We start from the raw sequence: 11,220 nt of genomic DNA on the forward strand, positions 1-11,220 counted from the left end.
AGAATACCAAATCATTACTTATAATATGACTTTATCACAATACCAATTCATTACTGATATATTTATCTTAATCATATTGACTATTTGTTATCTTTTCTCCCAGTAGACCACTTACACACCAAAAACTGACAATTACCTGATATTTTTCAGGTGGAATTTCATTCATTCATTTCATTCTCACTGTAAGAGCCAAAACATGATGTATGATGTATGCTGGCATACAGAGGTTGTAGTGTAATTCACTTTTAGGAACACTAGGTGGCGCTGTGTTAATTGATTGACCCAGCCACGGGTATATAGGTAAGGAGGTGTGTTGTTGGCGTCAGGGTTTAGCCCGGAAGGGCAAAGGGTTTTGACCGCAGGGACGCTGAATTGTTTGCCGTGTTGTTATTGTTTACTCGTTGCTATGGTAACTGGACTTGCTTCTTTAATACCATATTAAGAATAAATGAACTGTTATTGTAAAACCAACGAGCGGACTCAGGATCACTTTTGTACAGCACAACAGACAACTAAAGGTACCATCTACAGCGAAAAGCGCGTCAGTCCAGGGCTAATCACCTCAGTAGCTACAGTTGTAGACTTTAGCTCCTACACTCACTGTGCAATATCATTTTCCACTGGTGCACTTTTGTTAATAGTTTGTTTATTGTCAATACTGTATATACTGCTCCTATTTTTATACTTCCTTCTATTTAAATGGTTCGTATTTTGTTACACTTTGTTTAGCTCTTCTTTTTTTTTACCGTGTTAGCTGATGCAACTTGTTTTTTCAAATAGTAAGAAGAAATAGTTAGCTTGTGTTAAGCTGCACATGGCAGGTGTTGGATAACGTTTCATTTCATTTCAAAATTTATTTCCAACATGTAGAATACAAAAAAAAGAAAGAAAAAAAGGATCATACCAACAAGTGGACAGTCAGAAACAAGTAGTATTTACATGCAATGAAAAGCATAAGAAAAATACATTTTCAAACACTTGATGCCTTGATTTACATATTCCAAAAGGAGTGAGAAGAAGTATAAACTTATTTAATCACACCCCTTCTCCATAAATCAATTATTAATCATTAACTTTAGTGATGTAAAATGTCATAGTTTAGTATAGTATTTAGTATGTCATCAAAATGTCATCAAAAAATGTATAGCATAGTACATCCGAAAAATGGCATTGTAAAAGTCATGAAAACTAGATTTATATAGTATGTCAAAAATGGCAATAGTGGGCGCCTGGCTAGCTCAGTTCGTACAGCGGGCGCCCATGTATGGCTAAGGCTGAGTCTTAGCCGCGGTCGACCCGGGTTCGAATCCGGACCTGTGGACCTTTGCCGCATCTCTCTCTCTCTGTTTCCCCTCATTCCATGACTCTTAGTCACCAAAAAAAAAAAAAGGTCTATAGCATGTTAGGTATGTTAGGAATGTTAGCTTAGTATAGTGCGTGATGAAAAAAGTCGTGTTAAAAAAAAAAAAAAAAAAGTCAATAGTATAGCATGTTAGGTATGTTAGGAATGTTAGCCAAGATAGTGCGTGATGAAAAGATTTCGTGATAAGTCAGGATGTTAGGTTAGTTTTTTTAAAAAAAAAAAAATTTAAAAAAAAGTACGTCATGTAAAATGTCAGTTAGGAATGTTAGGAAAATGTAATAAAAAACAATGTATTTTCACTTTTTGGACATCAGTGTAATTTTGGATGTTAGCAGTGGACTTTTCACCATCATTTGAAAAGTAAATGGTTACGTCACAATATATAGTTTCAGTGCCTTGCTTTTGGCACACTTCAGCACAGTGGAAGCTTGAGAGTAAAACCAGGTCTTCTGGTTCAGGGCCAGTCTCCCAAATCACTGTACCAACCTGCTGTATGGAGTATAATCATTTGCATTGAACACAATTGTATGAATCATAAATCTTTAATAAATAAATAAAATTAAATGTTATCAGATCTCAACCCTGTTTAAGCTGCATTGAAAAGGTGAACTATCTGCTGCTCTTAAAGCTTCTGAGCTCAATATACAAAGTGAATCCTTTGGTTTATTTCCATTGCTTATTTCATTTTTCATTTCATTTCAAAATTTATTTCAAGCATGTAGAATACAAAAAAAAAAAAATAAAATAAGGAAAAAGAATGATCATACCAACAAGTGGACAGTCAGAAACAAGTAGTATTCATATACAATGAAAAGTAAATTGTCAACATTTGATGCCTTGATTTACATATTCGAAAAGGAGTGAGAAGAAGTATAAAGTTATTTAATCCCACCCCTTTTCCATAAGTCAATTATTAATTATTAACCAGCTTCCTTATTGAGCCATACATATACTCTAATTACATTTACAGGTTTGAAAAATGTCTGAAAAAAATGTCTAAAAAAAGTTTGAAAAATGTTGGAAAAGAAAAGTCTAAACAATGTCTGAAAAAGGTAAAAAAAAAAAAAAAAGTCTGAAAAATGTCTGACACAAAAGTCTGAAAGATTTGAAAAAAAAGTCTGAAAAATGTTATTTAAAAAAAAAAGTCCAGAAGCAAACGTCTGAAAAATGTCTTGAAAATATTTGAAAAAAAAGTAAAAAAAAAAAATCTGAAAAATGTCCAGAAAAGTCTGAAAAATATATTTAAAAAAAAGTCTGAAAAATGTCCAAAAGCAAAAGTCTGAAAAATGTCTGAAAAAAGTCTGAAAAATATATATTAAAAAAAAAAAAGTCTGAAAATTATTTGAAAAAAAAAGTCTGAAAAAGTCCAGAATCAAAAGTCTTAAAGATGTCTTTAAAATATTTGAAAAAAAAAAGTCTGAAAAATGTCCGGACACAAAAGTCTGAAAAATGTCAAGAAAAGTCTGAAAATTATATATATATATATATAAAAAAAAGTCTGAAAAGTATTCGAAAAAAAAACGTCTGAAAAATGTTGGAAAAAAAAGTCTGAAAAATGTTGGAAAAAAAAGTCTGAAAAATGTCCGGACACAAAAGTCTGAAAAATGTCAAGAAAAGTCTGAAAATTATATATATATATATATAAAAAAAGTCTGAAAAGTATTCGAAAAAAAAAAGTCTGAAAAATGTCCAGAAGCAAAAGTCTGAAAAATGTCTGAAAAAAGGTCTAAAAAATGTTATGTAAAAAAAAAAAGTCTTAAAAAATGTCAAAAGTCTGAAAATATATATAAAAAAAAGTCTGAAAAAATATCCGTAAAAAAAAAAGGTTTGAAAAATGTCTGAAAAAAATGTCTAAAAAAAGTTTGAAAAATGTTGGAAAAGAAAAGTCTAAACAATGTCTGAAAAAGGTAAGGTAAGGTTAGAGTCTTTCACTCTGACTCCCAGAGTGTCTTGGAGAAAGCTCTGAACAGTCTCTGCGTACTCGAGAGAGCGTGCAGCGCACATTCAGTCGGCCTGCAGCGACGAGGCAGAGACCAACGGGCCAGCAGCACCAATTCCAGGCTGCCTGGGGTCATCCAGAGCCCTGGTCAAGGACCCAGTCCAAAGGCAAAAGTTCTGTGGTGTTATTTATTTAAACAGTCGCGCGCCGATGAAAAAAGCCCGTTGAGTGTTATAGCTCACCCGGTAGAGCGGGCGCTCTTACCGCGGTAGGCCGGGGTTCGAATCCACCTTTCGGCATATTTCATTTAGCCAAGGATTTTGCCTTGCATTCCCCTTGTGTTTAAAAGGGCGTTTTCATTTCCCCCTTAAACCTCTGTGCGCAGTAGGTGGGATTGGTTATTTGTTCCCCCTTGTACGTCCGCGTACAGGAAAGGGGTGATTTTAGTTCTTATGAGCAGTATTTTTGTTTATACCTTTGAGCCAGCGAGTGCATATATCCCCATTGACTACTGGGGGCAGGTGGATACTCAGTCTCAAATCCTGGCCGCCATTCGTGGTCTGGCAGACAGGGTGAGTAGAATGGAGGCTCAGAGAGCAGCTCCACTGACTGCGGCTTGTTCGGAGGGGATCTCCCCTAGGGACTTGCCGGCATATGGAGAACATCAGGCCGATCACCCTGATGCTATATCACTCTATGCACAGGGTTCTCCCTTGGAGGACGAGGGTCACCCAGAGATTGCTGAAGAGTCACATTGCCTTAGCCTATCTCACACAGGTGAATCTGCGTCCGTAGACGATGGTACTGGCGATTCTGTTCCCAGTGATGTGTTTTCAAAGGTTTTGAGTGCGGCTAAGATTATGGGCCTTTCAATTCCAATCGAAACCCCTAGCTCATCCGAGGGAGTCTGGGCCGGCATCTCGCAGTCTCGCCCCTCAGTGACTATTCCTGCAGCCGAGGATTATTGTCAGATGTTAAGGAGGTCATGGAATAATCCTGGTAGCGCCCCTCAGTTTAATTCGGGGTGCGGGAGGCTAGCCAAGGCACAGTACCCCCATGAGTCCGGTTTGGGCGATATGCCGCCTGTAGAGAGGGAAATGGCAGCTTTAACCCCTCTAGGCCCAGATAAGGTGACCACTAATCCACACTGTCCTCGTAAGGAGTGCAAGAAGACAGACCACTTGGTTTGTAGGTCCTATAATGCAGCCGCCCGCGCGGCGCGTGCAGGAAATGCACTCGCTCTCTTGTTAGCAGCGCTCAGAAGGACCGCTAGTGCGGGTGATCAGGACACCAGAAACCTGATAGATGCGGCACTGTCCACACACTCTCAGCTTACTCGTGACATCGGTTCCGCTATGTCGTCAGCCATGATGGCCCGCAGACAGATCTGGCTAGCTCAGACAACCCTCCCCGAGAACATCAGGAAGGAGCTCAGCAACATGCCGGTGGTACCGGGTAGAGTCTTTCACTCTGACTCCCAGAGTGTCTTGGAGAAAGCTGAACAGTCTCTGCGTACTCGAGAGAGCGTGCAGCGCACATTCAGTCGGCCTGCAGCGACGAGGCAGAGACCAACGGGCCAGCAGCACCAATTCCAGGCTGCCTGGGGTCATCCAGAGCCCTGGATGCGTGGCAGGCGCCAGGGCTCAGGTGCACAAAGTTCGGGTGATGCTGCAGGAAGACTGCGACTGCAGCATCAAGGGTTTCAGCCCCGGCGTACAGCAAGAGGGGCTCCTCAAAGGAGACGCCCCCCCAAAGGTCCAGGGACCCAGGGGGCCTCTGCATAGGAGTGGTGGGGAAGCCGCCAAGGTTCACTCCCAGCTACGCCTGGACAGCTGGGAGAAGGAAGTCTCAGACCCCTGGGTAGTGGCTACTGTTGCAAGGGGTTACAGAATTCAATTTCGGCGGCGGCCCCCACCTTTTTCCAGGGTCCAGATGACGTTTGTCAAGGACCCATTCCAGGCAAAAGTTCTGTCCGAGGAGATTGCAATCCTCCTTCAGAAGAACGTAATTGCGAAGGTAAGGCCCAGCGAACAGCAAGCTGGCTTTTATTCAACATATTTCCTTGCTCCCAAAAAGGATGGTGGGATACGTCCCATCCTGGACCTCCAGCGCCTAAATACCTACATAAAGGTTCTGCCGTTCAGAATGCTGCACACACGGCACATTCTAGAGTCGATAGAGCAAGGGGAACGGTTCACCACTATCGATCTAAAAGACGCGTACTTCCACGTCCCCATTTGTCGATCTGTCACCACTCCAGAGTGCAGGCTTAAAGATCCTGCCACACCTGGACGACTGGCTGGTCTGCGCTTCATCTCGCGAACAGGTCATGCAGCATACCGGGAGGGTCTTAGCTCATGTCCAATCCCTTGGTTTCAGGGTGAACTTAAAGAAAAGCAACCTCGAACCGAGGCAGGAAACAGTATTCTTGGGGCTTTGCCTGAACTCACTTGTGATGAAGGCGTCCCTTACCCCTCAGAGGGTTGCGAGAATCCTAACGGTCTTGCGTATCTTCCGACTGGGCAAACGCCTACAGTTGCTTCACTTTCAGAGACTGCTGGGGTTGATATCATTAGCAGTGTTGGTGATTCCGCTGGGCCTGCTCAGGGCTCGGCCCCTGCAGCGGTGGCTGAATGCGTTCAACCTCCATCCACGGAGGGACAGGCATGTGAAGCTCAGAGTGACTCAGTCATGTCAGAGAGCTCTGAGCCCATGGAGGGACCGCAAGTTGCTCACACAAGGTGTACCCTTGGGCAATCTGCCTTCAAGGAGGACTTTGGTGTTCACAGATGCCTCCAGGACAGGCTGGGGAGCAGTCTGGGAGGGCAGAATGGCGAGAGGTGTTTGGAAACCTCCATGGGACACCGAACACATCACGAGTGGCCGAAGCTTTTTTTTCTAAAAAATGTATAAAAAAAAGTCTGAAAAGTATTCGAAAAAAAAAAGTCTGAAAAATGTTGGAAAAAAAAGTCTGAAAAATGTCCGGAAAACAAAAGTCCGAAAAATGTCAAGAAAAGTTTAAAAAATATATATAAAAAAAAAAGTCTGAAAAGTTTTCGAAAAAAAAAGTCTGAAAAATGTTTGAAAAAAAAAAGTCTGAAAAAAAAGTCTGAAAAGTATTTGAAAAAAAATGTCTGAAAAATGTCCAGAAGCAAAAGTCTGAAAAATGTCTGAAAAATGGCTTAAAAAATTGTATGTAAAAAAAAAAAGTCTGAAAAATGTCTTGACACAAAAGTCTGAAAAATGGCAAGAAAAGTCTGAAAATATGTATAAAAAAAAAAAGTCTGAAAAATATTCGAAAAAAGAAAAAGTCTGAAAAATGTCCAAAAAAAAGTCTGAAAATGTCTGAAACAAATGTTTGTTTGAAAAATACTGGAAAAAAAACTGAAAAAAAGTTTGAAAAATGTCTGAAAAAAAGGTTTGAAAAATGTCTGAAAAAAAAGTCTAAAAAAAGTTTGAGAAAATCAAGCAATGTCTGAAAAGGTAAAAAAAAAAAAAAAAAAAAAAAAAAAGTCTGAAAAATGTCCGAACACAAAAGTCTGAAAAATGTTAAGAAAAGTTTGAAAAATATATATATAAAAAAAAAGTCTGAAAATTATTTGAAAAAAAAAGTCTGAAAAAGTCCAGAAGCAAAAGTCTGAAAAATGTCTGAAAAAAGGTCTAAAAAATGTTATGTAAAAAAAAAAAATCTGAAAAAGTCCAGAAGCAAAAGTCTGAAAGATGTCTTTAAAATATTTGAAAAAAAAAATCTGAAAAATGTCCAGACACAAAAGTCTGAAAAATGTCCAGAAAAGTCTGAAAAATTATATATATATATATATATATAAAAAAATGTCTGAAAAATATATAAAAAAAAAAGTCTGAAAACTGTCCAGAAGCAAAAGTCTGAAAAATGTCCAGAAGCAAAAGTCTGAAAAATGTCTGAAAAAAGGTCTAAAAAATGTTATGTAAAAAAAAAAAAGTCTGAAAAATGTCCGGACACAAAAGTCTTAAAAAATGTCAAAAATCTGAAAATATATATAAAAAAAAGTCTGAAAAAATATCCGTAAAAAAAAAATGTTTCAAAAATATCTGAAAAAAAGGTTTGAAAAATGTCTGAAAAAAATGTCTAAAAAAAGTTTGAAAAATGTTGGAAAAGAAAAGTCTAAACAATGTCTGAAAAAGGTAAGGTAAGGTTAGAGTCTTTCACTCTGACTCCCAGAGTGTCTTGGAGAAAGCTCTGAACAGTCTCTGCGTACTCGAGAGAGCGTGCAGCGCACATTCAGTCGGCCTGCAGCGACGAGGCAGAGACCAACGGGCCAGCAGCACCAATTCCAGGCTGCCTGGGGTCATCCAGAGCCCTGGATGCGTGGCAGGCGCCAGGGCTCAGGTGCACAAAGTTCGGGTGATGCTGCAGGAAGACTGCGACTGCAGCATCAAGGGTTTCAGCCCCGGCGTACAGCAAGAGGGGCTCCTCAAAGGAGACGCCCCCCCAAAGGTCCAGGGACCCAGGGGGCCTCTGCATAGGAGTGGTGGGGAAGCCGCCAAGGTTCACTCCCAGCTACGCCTGGACAGCTGGGAGAAGGAAGTCTCAGACCCCTGGGTAGTGGCTACTGTTGCAAGGGGTTACAGAATTCAATTTCGGCGGCGGCCCCCACCTTTTTCCAGGGTCCAGATGACGTTTGTCAAGGACCCATTCCAGGCAAAAGTTCTGTCCGAGGAGATTGCAATCCTCCTTCAGAAGAACGTAATTGCGAAGGTAAGGCCCAGCGAACAGCAAGCTGGCTTTTATTCAACATATTTCCTTGCTCCCAAAAAGGATGGTGGGATACGTCCCATCCTGGACCTCCAGCGCCTAAATACCTACATAAAGGTTCTGCCGTTCAGAATGCTGCACACACGGCACATTCTAGAGTCGATAGAGCAAGGGGAACGGTTCACCACTATCGATCTAAAAGACGCGTACTTCCACGTCCCCATTTGTCGATCTGTCACCACTCCAGAGTGCAGGCTTAAAGATCCTGCCACACCTGGACGACTGGCTGGTCTGCGCTTCATCTCGCGAACAGGTCATGCAGCATACCGGGAGGGTCTTAGCTCATGTCCAATCCCTTGGTTTCAGGGTGAACTTAAAGAAAAGCAACCTCGAACCGAGGCAGGAAACAGTATTCTTGGGGCTTTGCCTGAACTCACTTGTGATGAAGGCGTCCCTTACCCCTCAGAGGGTTGCGAGAATCCTAACGGTCTTGCGTATCTTCCGACTGGGCAAACGCCTACAGTTGCTTCACTTTCAGAGACTGCTGGGGTTGATATCATTAGCAGTGTTGGTGATTCCGCTGGGCCTGCTCAGGGCTCGGCCCCTGCAGCGGTGGCTGAATGCGTTCAACCTCCATCCACGGAGGGACAGGCATGTGAAGCTCAGAGTGACTCAGTCATGTCAGAGAGCTCTGAGCCCATGGAGGGACCGCAAGTTGCTCACACAAGGTGTACCCTTGGGCAATCTGCCTTCAAGGAGGACTTTGGTGTTCACAGATGCCTCCAGGACAGGCTGGGGAGCAGTCTGGGAGGGCAGAATGGCGAGAGGTGTTTGGAAACCTCCATGGGACACCGAACACATCACGAGTGGCCGAAGCTTTTTTTTCTAAAAAATGTATAAAAAAAAGTCTGAAAAGTATTCGAAAAAAGAAAGTCTGAAAAATGTTGGAAAATAAAGTCTGAAAAATGTCCGGAAAACAAAAGTCCGAAAAATGTCAAGAAAAGTTTAAAAAATATATATAAAAAAAAAAGTCTGAAAAGTTTTCGAAAAAAAAAGTCTGAAAAATGTTTGAAAAAAAAAAGTCTGAAAAAAAAGTCTAAAAAGTATTTGAAAAAAAATGTCTGAAAAATGTCCAGAAGCAAAAGTCTGAAAAATGTCTGAAAAATGGCTTAAAAAATTGTATGTAAAAAAAAAAGTCTGAAAAATGTCTTGACACAAAAGTCTGAAAAATGGCAAGAAAAGTCTGAAAATATGTATAAAAAAAAAAAGTCTGAAAAATATTCGAAAAAAGAAAAAGTCTGAAAAATGTCCAAAAAAAAAGTCTGAAAATGTCTGAAACAAATGTTTGTTTGAAAAATACTGGAAAAAAAACTGAAAAAAAGTTTGAAAAATGTCTGGAAAAAAAGGTTTGAAAAATGTCTGAAAAAAAAGTCTAAAAAAAGTTTGAGAAAATCAAGCAATGTCTGAAAAGGTAAAAAAAAAAAAAAAAAAAAAAAAAAAAGTCTGAAAAATGTCCGAACACAAAAGTCTGAAAAATGTTAAGAAAAGTTTGAAAAATATATATATAAAAAAAAAAGTCTGAAAATTATTTGAAAAAAAAAGTCTGAAAAAGTCCAGAAGCAAAAGTCTGAAAAATGTCTGAAAAAAGGTCTAAAAAATGTTATGTAAAAAAAAAAAATCTGAAAAAGTCCAGAAGCAAAAGTCTGAAAGATGTCTTTAAAATATTTGAAAAAAAAAATCTGAAAAATGTCCAGACACAAAAGTCTGAAAAATGTCCAGAAAAGTCTGAAAATTATATATATATATATATATAAAAAAATGTCTGAAAAATATATAAAAAAAAAAGTCTGAAAACTGTCCAGAAGCAAAAGTCTGAAAAATGTCCAGAAGCAAAAGTCTGAAAAATGTCTGAAAAAAGGTCTAAAAAATGTTATGTAAAAAAAAAAAAGTCTGAAAAATGTCCGGACACAAAAGTCTTAAAAAATGTCAAAAATCTGAAAATATATATAAAAAAAAGTCTGAAAAAATATCCGTAAAAAAAAAATGTTTCAAAAATATCTGAAAAAAAGGTTTGAAAAATGTCTGAAAAAAATGTCTAAAAAAAGTTTGAAAAATGTTGGAAAAGAAAAGTCTAAACAATGTCTGAAAAAGGTAAAAAAAAAAAAAAAAAAGTCTGAAAAATGTCTGACACAAAAGTCTTAAAAATGTCAATAAAAGTCTGAAGATTATATATATATATATATATATAAAAAAGTCTGAAAAATGTCCAGAAGCAAAAGTCTGAAAAATGTCTGAAAAAAGGTCTAAAAGATGTTATGTAAAAAAAAAAGGTCTATAGCATGTTAGGTATGTTAGGAATGTTAGCTTAGTATAGTGCGTGATGAAAAAAGTCGTGTTAAAAAAAAAAAAAAAAAAAGTCAATAGTATAGCATGTTAGGTATGTTAGGAATGTTAGCCAAGTATAGTGCGTGATGAAAAGATTTCGTGATAAGTCAGGATGTTAGGTTAGGTTTTTTAAAAAAAAAAATTTAAAAAAAAGTACGTCATGTAAAATGTCAGTTAGGAATGTTTGGAAAATGTAATAAAAAACAATGTATTTTCACTTTTTGGACATCAGTGTAATTTTGGATGTTAGCAGTGGACTTTTCACCATCATTTGAAAAGTAAATGGTTACGTCACAATATATAGTTTCAGTGCCTTGCTTTTGGCACACTTCAGCACAGTGGAAGCTTGAGAGTAAAACCAGGTCTTCTGGTTCAGGGCCAGTCTCCCAAATCACTGTACCAACCTGCTGTATGGAGTATAATCATTTGCATTGAACACAATTGTATGAATCATAAATCTTTAATAAATAAATAAAATTAAATGTTATCAGATCTCAACCCTGTTTAAGCTGCATTGAAAAGGTGAACTATCTGCTGCTCTTAAAGCTTCTGAGCTCAATATACAAAGTGAATCCTTTGGTTTATTTCCATTGCTTATTTCATTTTTCATTTCATTTCAAAATTTATTTCAAGCATGTAGAATACAAAAAAAAATAAGGAAAAAGAATGATCATACCAACAAGTGGACAGTCAGAAACAAGTAGTATTTATATACAATGAAAAGTAAATGATTGATGCCTTGATTTACATATTCGAAAAGGAGTGAGAAGAAGTATAAACTTATTTAATCCCACCCCT

At 38.4% G+C, this 11,220-nt stretch overlaps 1 long non-coding RNA gene across 2 annotated transcripts; it reads left to right on the plus strand.

Annotated features, from left to right (window-relative positions):
* The first annotated feature begins 1,180 nt into the window (after positions 1-1,180).
* On the plus strand, positions 1,181-10,453 carry LOC119500081. 2 transcript variants are annotated; one of them, XR_005209531.1, is made up of 3 exons: positions 1,181-1,449; positions 1,520-1,562; positions 10,384-10,453. It is a non-coding gene; the product is annotated as an uncharacterized LOC119500081 (long non-coding RNA). The 2 variants fall into 2 exon arrangements; XR_005209530.1 differs by lacking the exon at positions 10,384-10,453 and adding an exon at positions 1,696-1,943.
* The last annotated feature ends 767 nt before the right edge of the window (positions 10,454-11,220 follow it).

Source organism: Sebastes umbrosus, chromosome 2 (assembly GCF_015220745.1).
Source record: "Sebastes umbrosus isolate fSebUmb1 chromosome 2, fSebUmb1.pri, whole genome shotgun sequence".
In the NCBI taxonomy this organism is placed as follows: Eukaryota; Metazoa; Chordata; class Actinopteri; order Perciformes; family Sebastidae; genus Sebastes; species Sebastes umbrosus.